General features: G+C 37.0%; 1 long non-coding RNA gene across 7 annotated transcripts in view; it reads left to right on the top strand.

Moving 5' to 3' along the window:
• LOC104651657 (uncharacterized) overlaps window positions 1-23,618 on the top strand; it is a 386,100-nt gene that overhangs the window by 308,450 nt on the left and 54,032 nt on the right. For 4 of the 7 annotated variants that reach the window (XR_012518359.1, XR_012518358.1, XR_012518363.1 and 1 more), the window contains 3 exons: window positions 5,570-7,143; window positions 7,817-7,994; window positions 9,044-9,171. This is a non-coding gene — a long non-coding RNA (uncharacterized LOC104651657). The remainder of the gene's footprint in view (window positions 1-5,569; window positions 7,144-7,816; window positions 7,995-9,043; window positions 9,172-23,618) is intronic. The other 3 variants (XR_012518362.1, XR_012518361.1, XR_745097.3) reach the window with 3 other exon arrangements.

Below are 23,618 nucleotides of genomic sequence, written 5' to 3'. Positions count from 1 at the left end.
TTTAAGTATGACACTGCCACTTAATAAACGAACAGAGAAAATATTGAAAGGAATTCTGTCAACATTCTGGAACGACTGTAATTTTGCACAATCAAGCAAAATGACAAGATCAAGCTTGATGTCATGCTATACAACTTGTAATTCTGTGAAATTATAAAACTTGCGAACAAAAGGGAATGAGAAATGTGTAGCATTGACATGGGAGAGGCAGGGAGACGGGGAGCCTGAGATTCCAGTTCTGTCCCCTCTGACCTTGCTGATATGCAAATTGTTTCATTATGTAAAAAATAGCAGGGGTGAAACAATCAAGGTTTCCTATGAAAAAAAATTTCCAGTTTCACCACAGAAAAGATAAGTTTTGCATTTGTAACATCTGAGAGCATCTGAAGTGTTGTCTCATTAAAATTTATGATCATCAGAATTAATTCACATTCATTTCTTTAAGAACCGAATCACCTGGGTTGGATTTGTATGTGGAATCATAAAAAAAGGATAATGAGAAATGACAGCAGGTCTATAGAGCGGCCAACGAGAGACATTGGGTAGATGTGATCTTTTTTAAACTTTCCGTTTGATATTTGGAGATTATTTGTTGGATTTCATATATGATATGAAATAAGGAGTATCCTTTCTAAAACTTAAATATCTAAATATCTTTAAAAGAGACCCAAACATGCAACAATAAAAAAAAATGAAACTGCCACAAGAAAATAAAATTTTTGTATTTTGTTCAGAAAATCTGAAAAACACATTTAATGAACCTCAAGCAGCTGAGTTGGGGGAGGTCATAGAGTAGCAGCAGTAATAGTTGCAGCTAATAATGCTTGTTGAAGATACTGGAGATAACACTGTGACTGACACTGTGGTTAAGTAACAAAGATGCTCTCAGATAGGAAATCTGAACATCAGATAACTTCCCCACATAGTTACTGCAACAGTCCATTCCCTTTGCTAGGGAAGGCTCATGCTCTCAGTGAAACCAGGTTGCCTCGTTCAGCTCCTGGCAGTCTTTGTTCTTCACATCGCCCTGGTTGTCTGTGCCAATAATTCACGGTTGAGGTTGCTGACATCTCTTGACAGTAGAAGTCATTGTGTCTTTCCTTGTGTTTCCATTTTGCTTCTAAACATTTAATTGCTATGAAGAATTCGTTTCTACTCTAACACTTCAACCATCTCCTTGGGTTCTAATTCTAAAACTGCTGCTCACTCTATGAGACTTCTGGCAGATGGTTGTCTCTGGGACATGCTGTCCTCATCTAGAGACCTTGAAGCTGATGACTGCTGAGATCCCATTTCAGAATGAGAGTTTTCTGGCCGGGTGCGGTGGCTTACACATGTAATCCCAGCACTTTGGAAGGCCGAGGCAGGTGGATCACCTGAGGTTAAGAGTTCGAGATCAGCCTGACGACATGGTGAAATGCCGTCTCTACTGAAAATACAAAAATAAGCCGGTGTTGCATGCCTGTGATCCCAGCTACTCAGGAGGCTAAGGCAGGAGAATTGCTTGAACTTGGGAGGGAGAGGTTGCAGTGCTGGGAGGCAGAGTTTGCAGTGGGGAGCCTGGGTGAGTGCAGTTAGGATTAACATGGAGGCACATTGATTGTGCCTGGTTTTCAGTTTATTCTCTTTGTCCCAGATGAGGCTACACACCAACTCCTTTATTCAAAACTTTAATTCTTGACCAAGGCACTAGCTATATATTAAGACTTTCTTTATTTCAGGATTGCCGAAGAATATCTGGTCTCTGAGGTACTGGGACATGAGGCAAATGTGTCTCTCTTTACTGTCAGCTCCTTGGGGACCAGCAAGAGGCTCTCAAGTTCCATGGTGACCAAACTGGAAAAAGACAGTTGAGTGCATCCTCGGAATATCCAGGCGAAAGTGTGAGATTTACCTAGAATAGCTTCTGGGCCTCTGGGGTTTTCACGCTGTCTCTGGTCAAGGTGCCCATTTTAGAACTGAAGCAAAAAGGTTTCAATCCATTTTGTTTTCTCTCTATAGCACTTACCGAATAGCTCTATGCAAGTTGGATGCTCAGTAATTAATTTACTCCTAGTCCCTGTATTACTTTTTCTTTGGGATGGACATTTTTATTTTATGTTCCAGAGTAACCATTTCTAATTCACCCATGTGACCTCAAAGAGTTGGGACTTAAACATAAGCCTAAGCACTCAGATTATTGAGAAGTGTGAATTAAAAAATGGACAAGCTGAAGATAATGGACAATTTTACTGATGTTTAATTGCTCAATTGTTAAAATTGAATCACTGCTATCAAGGTCAATTTGACTTAAGTAACTCTGTTTAGAAATATGAATTATGTTATTTAAAATCTTGCCATATGGAAAAAGCTACTTTCAGGCCAGCTGCAGTGGCTTACACCTGTAATCCCAGCACTTTGGGAAGCTGAGGTGGAAAGATCACTTGAGCTGAGGAGTTTGAGACCAGCCTGGGCAATACAGTGAGACCTCATCTCTACTAAAAATACAAAAAAAATCAGCCAGGCATGGTGTCCTGCACCTGTAGTCCCAGCTACTCGGGAGGCTGAGGCAGGAGGATCACTTGAGGCCAGGAGATTAAGGCTGCGGTAAGCCGTGATCATGCCACTGCATGCCAGCTGGACAACAGAGAAAGACCCTGTCTTAAGAACAAAAAGGCTACTTTTAGCTTTTTAGGTGTTAACATCATAAACTCTGATGACTTTTTAAGTGGTTTTGTCATAATCCGTAATTTGTCTGTGTTCCTGAAAATAGGGGTAATAAATTATTTGTGAAAATATGTCTCAGTGAATTTTTAAAGCCAAATTTTCCCTACGCTGAAAGGATTTCCTGTGAGAACAACAAATTTTTCTTAAATCTCTGTTAATACTTTCACACTACAAGGACAAATTTTAATTGTCAATGCTTAGTTGCAGCTGAAGGCTAGTCTATATAAACTAAATATAATAACAGAAGTTTATACTTATCAAATGTTTGCTTATCATGCAGTGGGGTCAGCATTTTATATGGATTAATTTATTTAATCTTCACAATCCTAAACTATAGCACTATTTTCATTCTCATTTTATAGACAACAGAACTAAGACATAGAGAAATAAAACAACTTGTCCAACTTGGAATAGATAGCATTAGGATTTGACCTCAGTAGGCCTGATCCCATGAGGTTACATTTAGGTACATGCTCTGTTATTCTTAGGCCCAATTTAATTTTTAATAAAAAATTAAAATTTTTTATTTTTACAGTTCCTTTATTTGATATTTTTCACATTTACAAATATCTTAAAATATAAGTTTTGAAAGGTGTAAAGGAAATCCTGAGTGAGTTTAGAAGAATGAGCCTGGCGGACAGAGTAGTTGAGAAAGTCAAGCTCTGGTTCCAGGCATGTTAATTCCATTCATATAGGAAGGAAAGAAGCAATGTCAAAACACCACGTTTTAATTTAAATGTCTATTCATAATGATATGCCAGCTTCATCACTGTGGCTAGGCCAAGCACATCACCATCTAAGAGAGTATAGACACTGGAGCCGGACTGCGCAGATTCAAATCCAGCCCTACCATTTACTAACTACATGAACCAGGGCAAGTAGCTTGCTGTCTCTGTAATCCTGTTTCCTCATCTGTTAAATTGGGCTAATAGTATCTATCTTTTAGGGTTGTTGGAGGATTAAATGAGTTTCTATACACAAGCATTTAGGACAGTGCTTGGCACATAGTCAAGTACCATTAGGACGTTTGCTACTTTTATTATCACCACCACCACTACCATCTTCATCATCATCAGGTGACTGAAACATTTTTGGCAACAATTATATTTATATTTAAACATTCTCAGGTTTTCAGAAGATACAAAATTCAACTTATCGTAGATTAACTTTGCTAAATAAGGCAATTAGAGCAACTAGATTTCTTTTGTTTTATAATTTGAGTGGTAATTTAAAAAACTAATCAGCCAGACATTGCCATGACTCCATCTGAAGTTGGAATTTTTCACCCACTAAAAAAGGATTTGATGTATAAATTGTATGAATGACTACCAACTGAAACAGAGTGACTAGATACTTATCTTGAAAATCTGAAGTTGGGATTGGCAAAAAAAGAAAAATTATGAGCTACTCCCATCTGCAAATTCTAAGTGATTAGGGAAACTGAATTTGAGTTTGACTTACTATTTATTTTGGGGAGATATTGATAGAGGTAAGCTCTGATAGATTCCCACACAGTTAAATCTTTACTTCTGCTTTCTTCGATGAATTGAAATGGATGCACTCTGAAGCCCTCTGAGAGCATTCACAGGGGTGAGACAGGCTTTATTACTCCGCAACAATTTAGTCCAACTCTGCAGCTCACCTATGGGGAAGGCTGGCAAAATTCCGAAGGTGATTAGTGTTTGTTTCTATTATTTCGCAGGGTGGTGTGTGTTTGGATGGATGAAAGGGAAAGCTTATAATTTCATGGCTGTTAGTAGAACATTTCTGCTAAACCAGTTTTTATCTAAAACGTTCAAGATGAGTCAAGGGCACGATATTGTCACTAGAATCGAATGTACCTATAGATGTTACTAAATCTTGACTGAGCAAGTTGGAAAAATGTAAATATTTTCTCCAAAAGGTTGATTACCTTTTAATCTGTTTTGTTGAGATTAAAATCATCTTTTTAATTATTTAAACTCTGTGAATTTCTCTCTGTAAATATAAGCATTGTGAGCTTAACCTGGACCAGTTAGGAAAAAGTATTTCATTTTAAAATTTGTGACACCACTGTCTTGTTTAGAAAGAATGACTTGGGTAAAACCAAATGTTGAGTTATCAAGTATTTCAATACCCATATTCATCATCTGCTCTAAGTGTAAGCATCTTCTCATTCTTACAGATTCTTTGAATTACATTTTAAATGACTACCATGTAAATAGATTAGAACAACAATCATGTCATGCTATTTTGTTGTCATGGGTCATTTCCATCAAATGTTCAGTAATTTCATTGCACTTGTGTAATTAGGTGAAGAAACTCCACCCGAGCGTCCATGGATCAGCTATGTGGACTCTAGCTGCCAAAGGCGCTTCTCCTTCTGAACAGAGCGCTTTGCTCAGCCAGTGTAGACATGGCCTGATAAACAATGGAACTTCTCCCTTGAGAACTGGAGTTTGGATTGATCTAATTCTTTAACTGAAAAATATGCACAGGTTTGATGAGTGGTTAAAATGCCTGCCTTTTAGTAAAACAAGAGCTTAAGTTGACAGTACTGTGAAGAATTCCGTAATTTATAATGAACTTGAAAGGCAGTAGCACTCACTGTTCCAAAAGCTAATCAAGGGACTATCAAATCAAAGTTTTCACATGAGCTTAAATACCTGTGGCAGGGAGGTTGTTCCTGCAGGTTTATCTCTGTCAGGTCTTAACACTAAACCTGTCACAGTGCAACATGGTCCTGTCACTTTTAACAAAGATGTCACGTACATTGTGGGAAACACCTTGCTCCATATTTTTTTTTCCCTAGGATTTTACCAGGAAAAGCAAAGGTAAAAGAATTTTTTTTTCTTTTTTTTAACACTGCATTTTTATTTTGCAGATTCTCAGGATGACGGAGTGAGTGATGGAGTAGGTTGCCAGCTGTAGTGACTCCACTCAGCGCAGAATGGCTGCGGGGAAATAGAATCAGACATGCCCAAAGAATCTGCTCAGGGTGAAATAAATACCTTTGAGGTTTAAATCAGGTGTGTAAAGAATATTGGAAACATGACTTCTTGTTGTTTTGTATGTGTGTGTGTGTGTGTGTGTGTGTGTGTGTGTGTGTGTTTTGGACTGTGTTTGTTGAGAAAAGAGAAAGGCTGATGCTTTTTGCCTGTTTTTCCAACTTTTGTAATGCGATAAAATACACCCCAAATTTAACCCATTCTCTCTCCTAAGATTTGATATGCCCTATTTACTCCCTTAAAGGTCCTGTATTTCATCAAAGCTTTAGATTTTAAAAGCATGATTCTAGTTTTGTGTGTTCAAAAAGATTTTGATTTTGGAGATACTTTGGGAATTGAACTCAGATAGGCTTTACCATTTGTCTAGTTCCTTAGGAGAATAAATGCTATTTCAATACAGAAGTTAGGTGCCAGAAACCTAGGAAAGTTATGTTCAAATTATTTTTACAAATAGATGTTCACATTGCCTTCAAACAGTTGTTAAATGGCTCAGAAAAAAATCAAGCCACGTCAACATTTTTTAGGAAAAGACAAACCACATTGCCTTACACGATGAGGTTGTGCTTGATAACCTATGCTTAATTCATTCAGAAACTACACAATTTTTGTTGCTATATTTTGTTAGAAAGGAAGGAGAGGCTGTTTCTACAGGTGTCATAGAAAAATCAATACTGAGCCACGGATTATTGGATCCCATAGAACCGTGGAGACTTGGCAGTGAAATTCTTCCAAAGGTGAGTAGGGGCATTGATTTTCTTTCCCATGCCTGCAGAAATACGACACAATGAACAGAGGCTAAATTTAGACTGGAAGTAAGTCTGACTTGAAACTGTACTGTAAAAAAATTAGTGATACCTTTTCAAACAAATAAATGAGAAAATGTAAGTAGAATTTTAACATATGTATTTTTCTTATTTATTTTCTTAGATTCTTTTCTTTATTCTCTTGGTTACTTTTGAAAAATAAATCCCCCAAATAGACGCCTTGACTGACATTTTATCTGTAATTCAGATCCTGTGATTTCTTTGTGGAATACTCGTGTTAATGCAATATGCAAGAGTCTCTCTCTTAAACCTATAACCAAGAATGCAGCAACCAGTCAGTTTCTAAGAAATAGCATATTATTTTCATAATCACAATCAGACTTAAAATATGAGACCATCACTGACCTTCCTTATTTAAACTGTGTATTTTTCTAGTTAATTTGTGCTATAATGTTTAGACACAAACTTACTTGTTTACATATTTTACAGTTTCTTCTAGATTTCTTAAAGTTAAAAAACTATACGTAACGTATTGGTTGTTTGACTGCATTGCTTAGCATTGCATCCGTGCAGGCAGACGATGTTCCTAGGTTTGGAAATATAAATCCCATGGGAAGTCAGCTGAAGAACATTTTATGCATCACTCATCCTGTTATGAGCCCTGTGCTATTCCCTCTCTCTACAAGGTAAGAGATTTATTATGAGTTGGCTTCCGGAAGTAGAAAATGTTGCATGCTAATGGATCTTGCTTCCAAGTGGCTTCTGGAGATCATATAGAAATTGCTTTATAAGCAAAAGAATAATTGGAACAATTCAAGTTATGCACGCATGCATGTTCATCTGTCCCCAGGTAGTGTTTGGTTGTTCTACCCTGGGATCTACAATCTATAATATCTTCCTCATGTGAAGTGAGATGGTAAATTGTTCATTTTTATAATGAATTTGAGAAGTAGAAGATTAATGAAAATAATTTAGGTGTCAAAGTAGAAAATTGACAAATTACCATCTTGCTTTGTCTAGGGATAGACACAATTTGAGTTTTAGTAATTTGTAGGATCAAAAATGGATTGTAAGAAAGTTAAGCCTGGTGCAGTGACTCACACCTGGAATCCCAGCTACTTTAGAGGCTAAGGTGAGAGGACCACTTGAGCCCAGGAGTTTGAGACTGTAGTGAGCTATGATTGTGCCGCTACACTCCAGCCTGGGTAGCAGAGACCACATCCCTATAAATAAAATAACATAAAAAGATAGTTAAAATATAAAATGCTAGCAAGTTCACAGTATTATAAAAACTGTAGTATTGATTTTTGCTGACCAGTTGAAAATTCTTACTTTTTTTTTCTTATTCTGAACTTTCAGACTGACTGAAACCACAAGACTTGTTTACATTTTGTACTGATCACCTAGTTAATACTCTGACTCTGATTAATACCAAAGACAGTGCTTTATAAAGGAGATTCTCTATTAGAAGGATGCTCCTGCATTATTAATAAAATCACAGGGAAAATGCAACATTTTGGATGTCACATCTGATAAGGTAAGATTTTATCATGTCCCATAAGATGTGATTTCATGTGATGTTACTTATGACTATCCCAGGCCCATGAAAGTTTTCATTTATCCATTTGATATAGAAATCTATAATATAAAGCTTCATATACATTATTTAAACTGTGACCTAAAAGCCAGGCTACTGAATGTATTTTGTTTCTGTGTAAGTCACATTATTTTTTACTGTTTTTTTTTCATCCTTTGCAGCTTAGAAAACTATAACTCAATACATCATACAGCATATTTAAATTAAAACATAAATTGTGTGCATCATTATTCTTGGGGAGGGGGGAATGAGAAGGGCGTGCTTCTCTGTAACCCTGGACAAAGTTTGACTTTTGATGTGTGAATTCTTAAATGTGCACAAACCAAAGACAATGGTATACATACTTTGACACATTCTGAAGTTAAAAGAGGACATGAGGATTGTGTGATAAGTGGCAGCCTTGTGTCTACTATTGTAATAATATAATGTCTGCGTAAGAAGAAAAAAAGTACAAAAAACAATGACGAGATGATGGAGAAGCTGAATATAAGTAAAGTTCCAGGTACCTGTTGATGCAATATGAGAATAAAAATATATAGTCCTCTGTGTATGCTACATATACTGTAATCCATGAGAATGGAGGCACTGTCTTTGTGGTCCAAAAATATTACTGTGTTCAACACGGCTACTCTGTATGTTTACGTAAAATCCCTCATAATATGTAAAATAAATTATCCACGTCGGAGCAATGTAATATAGTCATTCTCTGTTTGGGTTAAGCATAGCTTATGACTTTCCCAAAATGTCGCAAAGCAAAGCATCTACTAGATAATTTGCGATTTGTAAAATATCATGACTCTGTGAGGGGAAGTGGCAATTAACGGAAGCCTAATTATCTTCCATGTGAAGAGGGCCTGGGATGCCGACTTTGGGGAACGCAGTGTCTTTGGCTCCTTAGCATTTTCTTGGCTTGCTTTATTGTCGTCCTTCTGGTTCTTTCTGGGTCCATCTCTCTTTTGTTTCCATTTGAATCCTCTATTGTATTCCAGCTGGCAGTTAAAGAACAGAAACACAGCAATAAGACTGAGAGGCTACGTTTTCCCAGTGCCACCAACTGGGAGTTAAGCTGACGAACATTTTGAAAGCCCAGCCCATTTCATTCACAGCAGGATGGCAGGTAAAAGCATTTCTGTATTAAAGTACACACTTTGTTTCTTTGGGTTCTTGGTCTAATTTCTCTTGTTTGCCAGTTGGGGGAGAAATGAAAGTAGGTTGGGAATGAAATGCCTGGGGTATTTAATCAAATGCCTAGCAACTCCTGACTATAGGATGCAAAAACTTCACTTTTGAGGATTAACTATGGTGGATTTTTCAACCTAAATGGGTGTACTCTTCTATCCAGCATGTTATGGGGCTACTTTCTACCACTGCCAAAATAGAATGTAGTAGAAAAATTTCAGGTAGTTTTAATTATTAAACATTAAATATGTAGGGTAAAATAACCCCATTAAATGTACATGTTTGTGAAGTACCTCAAACATATATGTGTGTTACACAATTTTACGTGTCATTATTTGCTCCTACTAGAACAAGAAATTGAGAATGAGTTTCACAGTGTTCTGTTAATTTGATTACTGTGTCCTAAGTGGTAAGTATAAACCTCCTTGTGTACTTTGTGAAGCTCACTTAATTAAGCAAATATTATAAAGCACATCACTGTGCTGATCCTCGACCTTTTGGCTTGTCACTCTCTTGTGTTGGATGTCCTTTTCTCCTGTGCATGCAAATGAAGCTTAGGGACAGAAAGAGTGAAGAAAAGCATTGGCCCTGCTCCCTGAATAGCAATGGACTGTGGAATTGTATTTTGGAGGGGACTTCCCCTGGGAACAGTGAAATTGCGATGAATATTATCAGTTTGCATTGACACTGAATGCATTTTTAAGGAAGCTTAGATCACTCTCTAAGAGTTATCTTGGATAGGTGAATGCAATACACAGTTGCAGTAGGAAGACTAAAGTCCTGAGATGTGTCAGATGACGGTGATAATGTCATAACTCATTTTATGAATGAATCAAAAAGTTCCTCAGCTAGTGCCTCAGTTCATATAGCCTCAGCTATATGAACATGTAGATGTTCATATATTGAAATAAATTTTACAAAGCCTTTTATTTCCCTAAGTTAGAGTCTGCACATGCATCATCTTACCATGGAATATAAACCTGCTTTGGTTTCATATTCTATGACCATCCTATAGATATTTCTTACCAGATTAGATCCACAGTTAAAAGAGAGTACAGTGGAAAAATAAAATAACTTTTCAAAGTTTTAGCAGGAAAAATATGAATAATTAGAGGTGAATGCAGGTGCATGCCATGGCTGTACCTAGAATCTTTTCAAGGGCTTGAGTCCCTGTCTCTTAGTAATTAGATGAATTCTGTAGCCAGTTTGGCCTTAAGCTGACAAGGATATTCTATTTATAAATGTCCTTTGGGGGCCCATGAGGAATTTTGGATACTCATTTATTTTCTTAAGAGAGGTTCAGGATCAATAAGTCCAAAATATTTCAAAGTTACCATGCACTTCTCTGTTTAGCTATAGCAGCACTGCCATGGGTATAACCAAAATCATTCAGATGCTGAAAAGGGAAACTCCACTGCACTCTAGGGCACTAAATGACCCCCTCATTGTCTAATTACATGAGGCCTTATGTTTGTTTAGTGCTTTCTGGTTTTCAAAGCCCTTTCCTAAGATAGTCATGAATGCGGGTAAGATTTAGAGAGGTAGGGCACAAGGATGATTTGTTTTTTTTGCATTTCTAACTTGTTAAATGAAAAATGCTACAGAATAAAATGTGTTTTGTTTTTTAATCAAAGAAACCACACAATGTGAATCACAGCATAATTGTCAGGCGAAGGGGAAGGAGGCAGTCACCCTTCAGCTACTGTGGTTTGTAGGGGTACACTAGGCTATGTTAATAAGCTTACAGCTCAAAAGAAGGCTAAACCATTCCTCTCTAATGTGACATGAAGATAACAGACCCCTCAAACAGATTCAGTTTTAAATATGAAGATCAAGGATCCATGGTTCAGGTCAAATACCTGCACACACATATTCATTGAGCAGACTAGTACAAATTTTTCAACAAAATAATAAAATTAGGGGAGGGGTGAGAACAAGGACTCCTTTGGTCTAGGGGTGTTTCCCCAAGCAGGTTTCAAGCAGAACCATTTTTAATTAGAAGCTTTGTGATTTAGCTTAGAAATTCACTCTATTTGCTTATGATTATTTTACGATTTTAAAAAGTTTTAATAATAAGGGGCTTTGGCTTCCTTGCCTCAGGAGTCTAGAATATTGACATATGTATGAATGTGGGTGATATGATGATAATACTAACACTTAAGTTCGGTGCACAAATGTGGTGGTTGAATCAGAATTGGACTGGTTCACATTCCTGCTCTACTGCTTACTAACTGTATAAACAGTTTCTAAACCCGCTTCTTAACTATTAAGTCAGGAAAGTCATCATACCCACCCCCGTAGAGTGGTTGTAAAGATTAAACAGGATAGAGAGTATAAAGCCTATGGTAAGAGGTTGATGAGTCTTAGCAATGATCTTTAATACTGTTGTTATTCATTGCCTGTCTTTGTATGTATACAATTATCCTCTATATAAAATTTTTCTGTATAATGCATTATGATTTGAAAAATGTTGCCTAAAATTTCCTAATAAAAATATTAGAGAATTGTGTCAGGCGATCATGATAACTACAGAAACTGGGAAAATTGTGACAAGCCAGTATTTCCCATCAGCATTGCCAGCCTTTCTTGAGAAGGGGCACTCTCTCCTTATTTGATCCGCCTCTCTGTTTTCCTCTACTGCTAAGACCTCCTTTCAAGTAACAACCTGATATTCATCCACACAAAGATCTAGATGACTGAGAACATTTGAGGTGCTGCCCTTGCGAAGGTAACTGACCTTTTATTAAGGGTCAAATACTAAGCCGATGAGGTTGCAGGCCTCGGTAGCAGCTGGAGACATTTGTCTGGCAGAATGATCTATCCCTGGCCTTCAAGAACTGTCTTCACAGTGGTAATGGTTAAGTGGGCCAATGGGTAAGGTTAGTTCTGCTGCTGAAGGTGCCCGCTGGGGCTCTCTGTGGGGTTTGTCTGACATCCTCAAAGGCGGCCTCTGTCTCTAAGCCTGGGGCCATTTAGGAATGTCTGTCAGCTTTTTCGTTTTTTTTTTTTTTTTTTTTTTTTTTTTTTTTTTTTTTTCCCTTTTCTCCCATTTATACCTATGGGTTTTGAATCTAGTTATACCTCAAACACAAGCTGTAATCCTTTAAACATTTTTTCCTAATATTCTTTATTTTTGGATAGACATCAATTGTTTTTTTTTCTACCCACATCCCAACCATATATTCATTCTTGGTTGGCCATCGTATTTCTTTCACAGAGATCTGTATTCATAATTTAAAGTTTTTCACATATTTGACTATTTTTCTGAGACTTTCTTCTGAAATATTTTTTTTCAGAATGTAACTTGCTTCACCTGTATTTTCTGTACCCATAGTTTGGGATTTGAAGGATTGGGTTCAAGTTTAAGATATGCCTTCACTACCAATGTATGCTTAGAAAACCATTTAATTTCTCAGCTGAGTTTATCAGTGAGGCGGAAATAGAAGGCTCTGCCCATAGTATTGTAAAAATCAAGTCAGATCAAAACATTTTATAAACTCTAAAATGATGTAGAGCTTTTTATGTCTTTTTGTTTTTTATTTTTTATTTTTTTGAGACAGAGTCTCATTCTGTCACCCAGGCTGGAGTGCAATGACATAATCTTGGCTCATTGCAGCTTCCACCTCCCAGGTTCAAGTGATTCTCCTGCCTTAGCCTCTGAGTAGCTGGGATTCTAGCCATGCACCACCACGCCTGGTTAATTTTTGCATTTTTTGTAGAGATGAGGTTCACCGTGTTGGCCAGGCTGGTCTTGAACTCCTGACCCCGGGTAATCTGCCTGCCTCTGCCTCCCAAAGTGCTGGAATTACAGGTGTGAGTCATTGCATCCAACCAATGTCTTCTTTTTACTCATTACAACTAGCCCCTTATGCATTTTTTTAGAAGATGGGCATGAAGAGACACATTATGTTTAATAATTTGTGAAAGAAGAGAGGATAATCTCTCTTTGCTATTGTTCCCCATTACCTGAAATAGCTATTCTGTGCATTCCTATGATATAGCTGTCAATGGCCTTCTCCCAGCATTATATCATTCAACACAGAGACAACAGAGAGGAGAATTTTCTCAGATGTAAATATTAGAGAAGAAACATCCTCTGGTAAACAGAAGCAGCCTGTCCTGTTGGGCCACATCCACAAACTGTTTCTCAAGGGGTCCAGATCCTTTTTGAGAGCATCAGTATATTACATGGTCAGACTGAGTTGTTCCCAGTCAAAATTTTGGACTGAAATCAGGAGACATGAGTGCTTCAGAATCCTCTACACAAATGAGGGATGATATAAGTTAATATTTATCAAGGGCCTACTATGCCTAAGACACTTTCGATAATAATGACTGCTGACTTGGGGTTTTTGCTAGACACTGCATAGGCACTGAACTACAGAATTTAACCAAGTTATCTGATCCTTAAACCACTGTGATACTGGGATTGGTACATCCATTTCACAGTTGAGGAAACTGAAGGCCATCTGACACCAAAGCCAATATTTATTGGGTTTTCCCTAGAATTCTGGGATGAAAATATTGTGATATGCATTTTGCAGCCAGAGCCATTGGGACACAGAGTGTTTAAGTAACTTGTCCACATAGCTCTATGTGGAAGAGCTGAAATCCCATTCAGGTCGGCTGGGCCCTGAACACCACTGCACTAACTTGCCGAGTATTTCTAATCTTGGGAAGAATCTTTCTTTTTGCTTTCTTTTAATTAACATTCAACTATGGATTGATGCTTTCATAAAATAGAATACAATTGAACTACTAGAAAAATAAAATTAAAACCCAGACATATAAAACAGAAACTCAATTTTTTATTATTAGATTCAAAAAACGTAAAGTTACTCTGTCACTTTGCTATAGGTGTTTCTGAATGATTGCTCACAACGTCTCTGCCTTTTTTTGTGGTGGGCCAGTAACAAAACTGCTGGATTCAGCAGCCAGCCCACAAACAAGGCTTTGAGGAGCACTTGTCTAGGACTGTGGAATATGACCTAGCTGAAGATAAGGCAGTTTCCTCATTCATTAGCAGAAGTCTTGTAGGCATGGATTTAATTTCAGTATTTACCAGTGAGGCCCTTCAATCATACCCAGGTAAGAAATAGACTAAAACATAGTTAAACATCAAAAATCACTGCCAACAATATGCCCACAGGAATTAAATTAATTTTGTATGGAGTGCATATTTGAAGGCTTACTGTCTTGTAACCCACAAAACCAAGAAATGTAGACCATTGTAAATTAGCTTACTTGATAAAATAGAGAGACCGCTGTATTGTGGGTATATTACTTTTTCTCCAGAGGACAGGTTCATTGTTGTGTTGATAAATTAACATTCTCAACCACTATATCCAAGCAGGTTACAGAAATTAGAAGTTGCAAGATAACAAAGCCAGCAAAGCAAACATTTCTGGTTAGTTCCACGGTGACACCAGAGAAATGCTTGCCACCTGACTCTCTTTTCTGGGCAGAGCAAGTTAGGTCAGCATTGGTCCCTTTTTCAGCATTTGTGAAAGCGGATCTTAGAATGGCCATGAAAAATAGCCAGTTAGTGTCATTAGGGGAGAACAGGGACGATAGCAGTATCTATCTTCACCCCTAGGGAAATATACGCAGAAAATAGATGAGAGAACAAACCTTAATAAACAGATGATGCAAAAGTTACTATTTTTGTGCTTATTTGGCACTAGCATATGCCAGATTTCAAGGCAAAACTTAATTTATTTTGCTTCCTGGCCCACCTGCTCAAAGCACATTAGTGTTGTTTAGAATGCCGTGTTAACTCAGTATTAGTATGAGTTACAATTAATAATAATTGGACTTTAACTTCAAGGAAGAGGTACTAGATTAGAAGATATGTTTGGACCGATCATTGCGTTATATGTGTTGTAGTCATGTCAATGTAGGACTTCTTCTGCAATCAATGGAGGTAAAAGTAATGGCAGAAAGTAGAAAGAATCCTTGGTTGTCCTCTAATGGAGACTTTCTTGACCATTAAATTGGTGACCTTAGTGTCCTGAAGTTCAAATGAAACTCCTTCATCCTTGTTTTAAGCAAAGCTCTGTCTTGGTGTCAAATCTGTTATTTAAATTTAATGTAATAATTCATGTGTTGATTATTTATTGATGGAATGCCCGCTTGTATGCCAGGTTCTGTGGGATTATTGCTAGATCTTGGAGATAAAACTATGAAGACTTGATTTTGCCTTCAAGACGTTTCCACCTTGGTTGTGGAGGCACACAGATGCGGAGATTGGTTTTGAACTTCTGGGGCTCAAATGGTCCACCGTCAACCTCCCACAGTGCTGGGATTCCAGATGTGAGTCACCGTGGGGGCCGCAATGAACATAGAACTGACAAGCTCTGGCTGTCAAGTCAGGAAGTGCTTCACTAAGTAGTTGACATTTAGCCTAGATAAGGAAAAATAAATAAGAGTTCTAAATGTAGTAATGGTAAACACATATTGATATTTTTGTGCAATGTGACTTCCTTGGGCTGTTTTAATTCATGATCAATTTTCTTGGGAGTCTTAGTCTCCCAATAGAACGACTGTTTTCATGGAATCCTTCATGTTGTTTTTCTGCTTCTCCATGTCATGTTCCTTGTTCTGAGCAATAGCTAAAAGTTAGTGTAGTTAAAAGCAAATTTTGTTTATGCTTTCCGTATTTCTCTACTGTCTGTCTTGGCTCTACTGCCTATCTTGACTTTTGTTTGAAAAAATTAAAATGAGTAAATTATCTATAGGGATATTAGAAAATTTTAAAAACACTCCCTTTCTATTATTATTATTTTTTTAATTCCAGAGAAAAAAGGTGAGATGCTTATAAAAAAAAATTAGCACTTTGAGGACTAACGACTGTTACCATGCCCTGCTAACCGGCAAACCAGACGAAGTCCCCAGAGAAAAAAGATAATGTTTAACAATGGGAAAATTTCCCCAAGTGAGCCAAATAGGCCTCCTCGTGATGTTTAGCTGCAAATTAGACATTGGTAAATCCACTCAAACTTGGAATCATTAATAAATGCCAACGCTATAGTAAATGTCAGCTAAAGTGTGAAGGGAGCAAATCCCTGCGTGCCTCCAGAAAGTGGAAAAAGTCCATCTTACATCTTATTTTTATACAGACACGCTTTCTATCCCTGTCGAGAATACTGCAGTTCAGACATGGATAATGACTAATGCATCTTAAGATGCTCACAGTTAGTTGCTAGATAAATAGGTCACTATTCATTTATTAAATTACAGTTAGAACAGTTTATTTTTTATTTTATTTTTTTCCCTGAGATAGTCACTGTGTCACCCAGGCTGTAGAAAAATGGTGCCATCTCGGCTCACTGTGACCTCTACCTCCCAGGTTCAAGCAATTCTCAGCCTCCTGAGTAGCTGGGATTACAGACATGTACACACCCTGCTAATTTTTGTATTTTTTGTAGAGATGGGGTTTTACCAAGTTAGGTAGGTGGATCTTGAACTCCTGGCCTCAAGTGATGGCTCACACCTGTAATCTCAGCACTTTGGTAGGCCGAGGTGGGCAGATCACTTGAGATCGGGAGTTGGAGACCAGCCTGGCCAACATGGCAAAACTCCATCTCTACTGAAAATACAAAAATTTGCTGAGCATGATGGCATATGTCTATAATCCCAGCTGCTTGGGAGGCTGAGGCAAGAGAATTACTTGAACCTGAGAGGCAGAGGTTGCAGCAAGGAGAGATTGTGCCAATGCACTCCAGCCTGGATGACAGAGTGAGACTCCATCTACCAAAAAAAAAAAAAAAAAAAAAAAAACACAGATGCACAACTTTAATGAATAGGTTTAATCTGAATCTTAAATACTAGGTTATCTAAAATACATTTCTTATTTTATGTCAGTATTTTCATCATAATATTACAACACTGCCTTAAAAGCATTATTAGCTCAGTAATCTTCATGTGTAAAGAGTGTGATACCATAAAACCTCACCTTTTACTTTTTGACTTTTATAATAAAGAAGGATTCTAAGAATTGTATTTATTTTTGTAAACATGAAGAAAAAAGGAGTCCCTAGAAAAATTAGACTTACCTAAAGGGATCACTTACATGTATTTTAAATATTTATTTACACTATATCTTGGCTATCCTAATGCATATGGTTTCAGACATTAATTTGTTTTATATCCAGGATATGAGGATAGGGAAAATGAGTGATTTCTCTTTATGCATTGCTCTACTGACTTCTAGTTTTTGGATACAGAACATGACTCTTGGACTTTGTGTCTCTTATTAGAGAAGGAAATGGTAAGGGAAGTAATATAAGAAGGATTATCTTCCTAGAAACCTTGGTCACCCCTGTGAGAGAGTCTCTCATTTTAATCTTTGTGTTATGTTCATTTTTATTTCACTTTGCTAGTCATGGCTTGTGAAATATTTTAATTGGAAAATACTCGATTCTTATTTTCTCTCTGGGATTTATACTTTGAAATAGTGAAATTTACTGTCTGATGTGCAAATTATTCAGAAGTGTCTAAAGAAAATCAATATATGGTTTTTCTTAAGGCACTTGCCAGGGCAATCAGAAAAATATTAATTGTTAACTCATTATGCTTACAGAATCACACATGAGCATAAAAATGGTTCTGATTTAAGAATATCTGGGTAATCAATGATGAATGCCAGTCTTATCAAATGAGTGGCTGCTTGAAAAGAATTTGGGTTTTGAAAGTTCAAGCAGAAATTGACAGCAGCATAGGGCTGGGTTTGGATCTCTTGCATGGTAGCACACTGGCAGATGCTTAGTTCTGACAACAAACACGAACAGGTTTACAGTGAAACTGAATAACATTTGTTTTCTACAGTCATGAATTCTCATTGTGAATCACAAGCGGTTTCTTTCATGCAAATCATAAATATAAAATGGTGGCAATGCCAGGTATTACATGTTTTACTCGCTTCAGTCATTCTTACCCATTAACTAACAAAATGTATATAGTTGCTATTTCAGATTAATAACGTGGTCGATGGTACACAGGTGGCTTCTGTTTTACTAAGATCATTTTTATTTTTTTATTTTTTTAGAGCTTTCAATGTCATTCAAAGACAATTTTAGAGCTCGGTTTAAGTTTCGAGATCACTGCTGTGACAGAGTGCTTAAAATGAATTTAAGATATCTACTTATAAGATTCTTATTACGTGTCCTTGTAGTAGAATGATTTATAATCCTTTGGATATATACCCAGTAATGGGATTGCTGGGTCAAATGGGATTTCTATTTTTAGGTCCTTGAGGAATCGCCACACTGTCTTCCACAATGGTTGAATTAATTTACATTCCCACCAACAGTGTAAAAGTGTTCCTATTTCTCCACATCCTCTCCAGCATCTGTTGTTTCCCGATTTTTTAATGATCGCCATTCTAACTGGTGTGAGATGGTATCTCAATGTGGTTTTGATTTGCATTTCTCTGATGACCAGTGATGATGAGCATTTTTTCATATGTTTGTTGGCCTCCTGTATGTCTTCTTTTGTAAAGTATCTGTTCATATCCTTTGCCCATTTTTGAATGGGCTTGTTTGTTTTTTTCTTGTAGATCTGCTTTAGTTCTTTGTAAATTCTGGATATCAGCCCCTTGTCAGATGGGTAGACTGCAAAAATTTTTTCCCATTCTGTTGGTTGCCGATTCACTCTACTGACTGTTTCTTTTGCCGTGCAGAAGCTGTGGAGTTTGATTAGGTCCCATTTGTCTATTTTGGCTTTTGTTGCCATTGCTTTTGGAGTTTTGGTCATGAAGTCCTTGCCTACACCTATGTCCTGAATGGTTTTGCCTAGATTTTCTTCTAAGGTTTTTATGGTATTAGGTCTGATGTTTAAGTCTTTAATCCATCTGGAGTTAATTTTGGTGTAAGGTGTCAGGAAGGGGTCCTGTTTCTGCTTTCTGCACATGGCTAGCCAGTTTTCCCAACACCATTTATTAAACAGGGAGTCCTTTCCCCATTGCTTGTTTTTGTCAGGTTTGTCGAAGATCAGATGGTTGTGGGTATGTTGTATTTCCTGTGAGGCCTCTGTTCTGTTCCATTGGTCTATATCTCTGTTTTGGTACCAGTACCATGCTGTTTTGATTACTGTAGCCTTGTAGTATAGTTTGAAGTCCGGTAGTGTGATGCCTCCCGCTTTGTTCTTTTTGCTTAGAATTGACTTGGCTATGCGGGCTCTCTTTTGGTTCCAGGTGAGGGGACGGAAGGCAGCAAAGCACACTGCCATGTGTGTACCTATGCAACAATCTTGCATGTTCATCACATGTACCCCAAAACCTAAAATGCAATAAAAAAAAAAAAAGAAAGAAAGAAAAAAAAAATAACGGACAAGCCAAAAAAAAAAAAAATAAAAAAAAAATAAGATTCTTATTACAAAAAAATTTCAAAATTTAAATTTGTACATTTTCAGATGGGATAGAAAGAAAAGTATGATCGGATCTTATTACCTGAAAACCAGTTTATTGTCTTATACATTGCCAAGAGGATAAATATGCAATAAATGTAATACATGCAGATGTGAGCCATTTAAATTATTTATTGATTTCTGTATAAATGAGGTCATTTAATTATTCTAAAACTCATATATTTTAATAAAAGTATTTGTTATAACTATTGTAAGTACATTTAATGATGTACTACAATTTTAATATATAAACCAGATAGGTAGACTGAAAAATATAAACATTTGTGACCACATTAGATTTTATATTATAGTATAATTAAAAGGCATTTATTAGCTGTCAAGCTATCTTTTTACCTGTCCAAATTTATAACATTATTAAAACTTTATAGAATGGCTCAAAACCCTATTTCTTTTATGACTGATTTATCTAATTCATAAAACTAAAATGTATTTAACATGAGAGACATATTGAAATCAAAATAATGGTGAGGCTCTTTCTCTATGTGAAATCCCATCATTATTTTTCAGCGATTAATATAAAATATTTATACAAAATATTTGTCAATGTGAACTGATAACCTCTTTTATTTCAGGTACTGTGCTAGTCTCCAAGATAGAGATGAATGAGATAAATTATCTGTCTTGATGTTGTCAAGTTGGGATGAGAGGAAAAATCAATAAATTGCCAGACAAAGAAGTAGAGAAAATTTAGTGTCAGTAAATCTCTATAGGGTAACTGGGAAATGTATCACCTAAAAAATAAGATATTTAAGCTGATTGCTGAAACATGCAGAATGAAGATATTAGGGGAATCTTTTTATTTTTTTTTTTTGAGAGTCTTGCTCTGTCATCCAGGCTATAGTGCAATGGCATGATCTCCACTCACTGCAACCTCTGCCTCCTGGGTTCAAGCAATTCTCCTGCCTCAGTCTCCCAAGTAGCTGGCATTACAGATGTGCACCACCACTCCCAGCTAATTTTTTCTATTTTTAGTAGAGATGAGGTTTTACCATGTTGGCCAGGTTGGTCTTGAACTCCTGGCCTCATGATCTGCCCACCTCAGCCTCCCAAAGTGCTGGAATTACAGGTGTGAGCCACTGTGCTGGGCCAGGGCATCACTCTAAGCACAGAAAATAACACCTGCAAAAGTATGCCACAGTTATGTGGGGAATTTCAATATGGAGAAGCTTTGAGTGTACATGTATATGAGGAAAAGGAGGTAAATAAGCAGTTAAAAAGATGTGATAAGACCAGGTGGTGGTGATGAACTTTGAATGTAAGGCAAAGAAATCTGGATTTTTATCATGTAGGGAATAGCTGACCAAGTATATGGTTGCCTGTCTGCTTTCTAAACAGCTTTGTGATTTGAAATGCTGTGTTATTGTTTTTTTTTTTTTTTTTTTTTTTTTTTTTTTAAGATGGCTAACCCTGCCAACCATGGACAAATAATGCAAATAATGGCATGAGAAGAAATAAGAGAGAAATTGTTAGAAATATTTCATTATTTTCCAGCCCCCAAAATAATGAGGTAATTTTAGGCATAGTGATGAGAATGAAAAAGAGGCTAGATTTAACAAACAGTTTTGAGTTAGTAATTGCAGATGTTAGTGATCAGCTGAATGAGATGGACAAAATGGGAGAAGTTAACGATGGCAGTGAATGTTCTGGTTGAGTATATATAATGGATGGTAGTGCCACTATGACTTATACTGGAAAGAGGCCAATTTAATAAGGCAGGGGAGGGAGATAAATGTTTAAAATCCTCTAAGAAATCCTAGTGGAGATCACCAGAGTTTAGTAATCTGAACACGGAACTCAAAAGGTTGGGAATGTTTCATTCATATTTAGTATGTCTTGAGACAGATCAGTGTTGTATGGAGGAGGTAGTACTTGTGTGGCTGTAAAACGTTTTTTTTTTTTTTTCCTCAACATCTAACCTCAACATCTTAACATCTAATGAATGAAAGCATGGAAGAACGCCACAGCTGGGCACTTAGAAAACCAGCTGACATTAAAAGGAGGTATAGAATGGAAGAGTCTGTCAAAGGAAGACAAAAGGAAGCAAGAGATACTTAGAACAGAATGACCCTATAGAAACCAAGGTGCAAATGGTTTTGAGCCAGAAGAAACTCAGTGGTATCAAATTTCACAAAGTTGCCAAGTAGCATAAAGACAGACTGAAGTAACATCAGACTTTGGTTGGAAAAAATGTTTATGATTATCTCAGAAAGAGTGAATTAGTGAGAATGTAAGTCATATTATAATGGATGGATTGATGAATATGACTTGAGGAAGTTCACAGTCAGCAGTGGCAAGGAGGGAAATAACATGTTATCTACAAGAAATGGAATGATCAAAGGAAGGCATTTGAAAAAGTGAGAGAGTTGTTCTGAGAAAATGAGACAGGAAAGATATTTGTAATGAAAGAAAAAGTAGAGAAACACTACCTAATGAAGCAACTCCTTGGGAGGTGGAAGAGAGTATGAGCTAATGCTTTGGAGAGAAAAATTCTACTTCCCTCCCCCAGGATTGGAGGAAAGAAGCTAAGCATGACTGTCAACTGGTAAAATGGGATTTTCTCCTCCAGGTATCTTTTATTCTTTAGGAAGGAGGAAGCAACGTGGTCAGTTGAGAGTGGACAAAAGGAGAATTGTAGAGATTGTAATAGCTGTTTTGAAGAGTAGGGCAGGGAGCTGAGCAGATGCAAGTGAAGATGCAGTGAGATGCCAAGTTAAGACTGGAAACTATCCCCTTATCCTGGCATCAGTCTGTCCAGGGTGTATTTTTTTTTTTTTTTTTTTTTTTTAAGCATCGTTGAGTAGCTTGAGAGCAGGAGTAGAGGAAATCTATTGATTGATTTACCCAGATTAGGAGATTAATTCAGGAGTTTAACAGAAGGACAGGAAGGCAAAATAGAAATGTATGAAAATAGTAATGTAGTAGGGCAGAAACTAGACAGTCAAGAATTACAACGTTGCTTCTGCTTTTTACTACAATCTTGGAGGTTTAAGAAGAAAGGCTTAATTTATTCAGAGGCAGCTTTAAAAGAAGACAAATATTTAGACAGAAATCAGCCTCTCTCTTTACTAGATTCATCATTGTGGAAGACAGCATAAATGGAGGAAACCTAGACTCACTGGCTTAATTTCCTTGAGTTTTATAGTAAAATGAGTTCTCGGAAAGTTCATCCTTCGACTAGGATTTTGACCAGGAGACTGTTGTTACTTTGTTTCAACAGATGTCCAGGTTACTGCTTTCATTTTCCCTTGCATTCTAGTTAGCATGGAATATGAAAAGACTGACCTTTGGAAAGGGAGCACTATAAATTTATTTTTAAAGATTTCACTGTAGGCATACAGCTGATAACTTGAGTTTCTCTGATCTCTTGATATCTTAAGTCAAACCTTTAATTTACTGTTACTGAAATTTGTTGAAGTGTGCCTTCAAGTATAAAAAGCTTTTTCAATTCTCATCAATTCGTTGTGTGGGATATGGCACAGTGGACTATATACTGAACTTGCAAGCCAGGTTCTGCTCTCAGCCACTTAAGTCCAAACACATCACTTTATATCTTAGGGCCTCAATGTAATTAGCATAAAATAACCTCTGTCCTCTGAGGTTGAGACTAAGTACCTGCCATGTAGGAGAAATCACCTTATAATAAAATTCCCTTAAGTGGACAACTACATGGGCTCTACATTCTCTCCTCCTCTCTTTCCCCCTTTCTTTCTTTCCCCGACCCTTCTGCTCCCCTCTCATACTGAATAAAGTCAGAATATTCTGGAGACAAATATAAGATCAAACATCACCTCCTTATCCCTCACTCCAGTCCCCAGTGCAGGTGCCCTAGATTGATGGAGGTGCCCCTCTGTTTTCCTAGTGCAAATGTAATTCATTCAATTACACAGCCAGTCAACAAATACTTATTAAATGCCTGTTGTGTGATAGGCACCTTTTTGGCTGATGGTGACATCAGGGAAC

This window comes from Saimiri boliviensis, chromosome 7 (assembly GCF_048565385.1).
Source record: "Saimiri boliviensis isolate mSaiBol1 chromosome 7, mSaiBol1.pri, whole genome shotgun sequence".
NCBI lineage: Eukaryota > Metazoa > Chordata > Mammalia > Primates > Cebidae > Saimiri > Saimiri boliviensis.
This window is presented reverse-complemented; position numbering and strand designations above follow the sequence as displayed.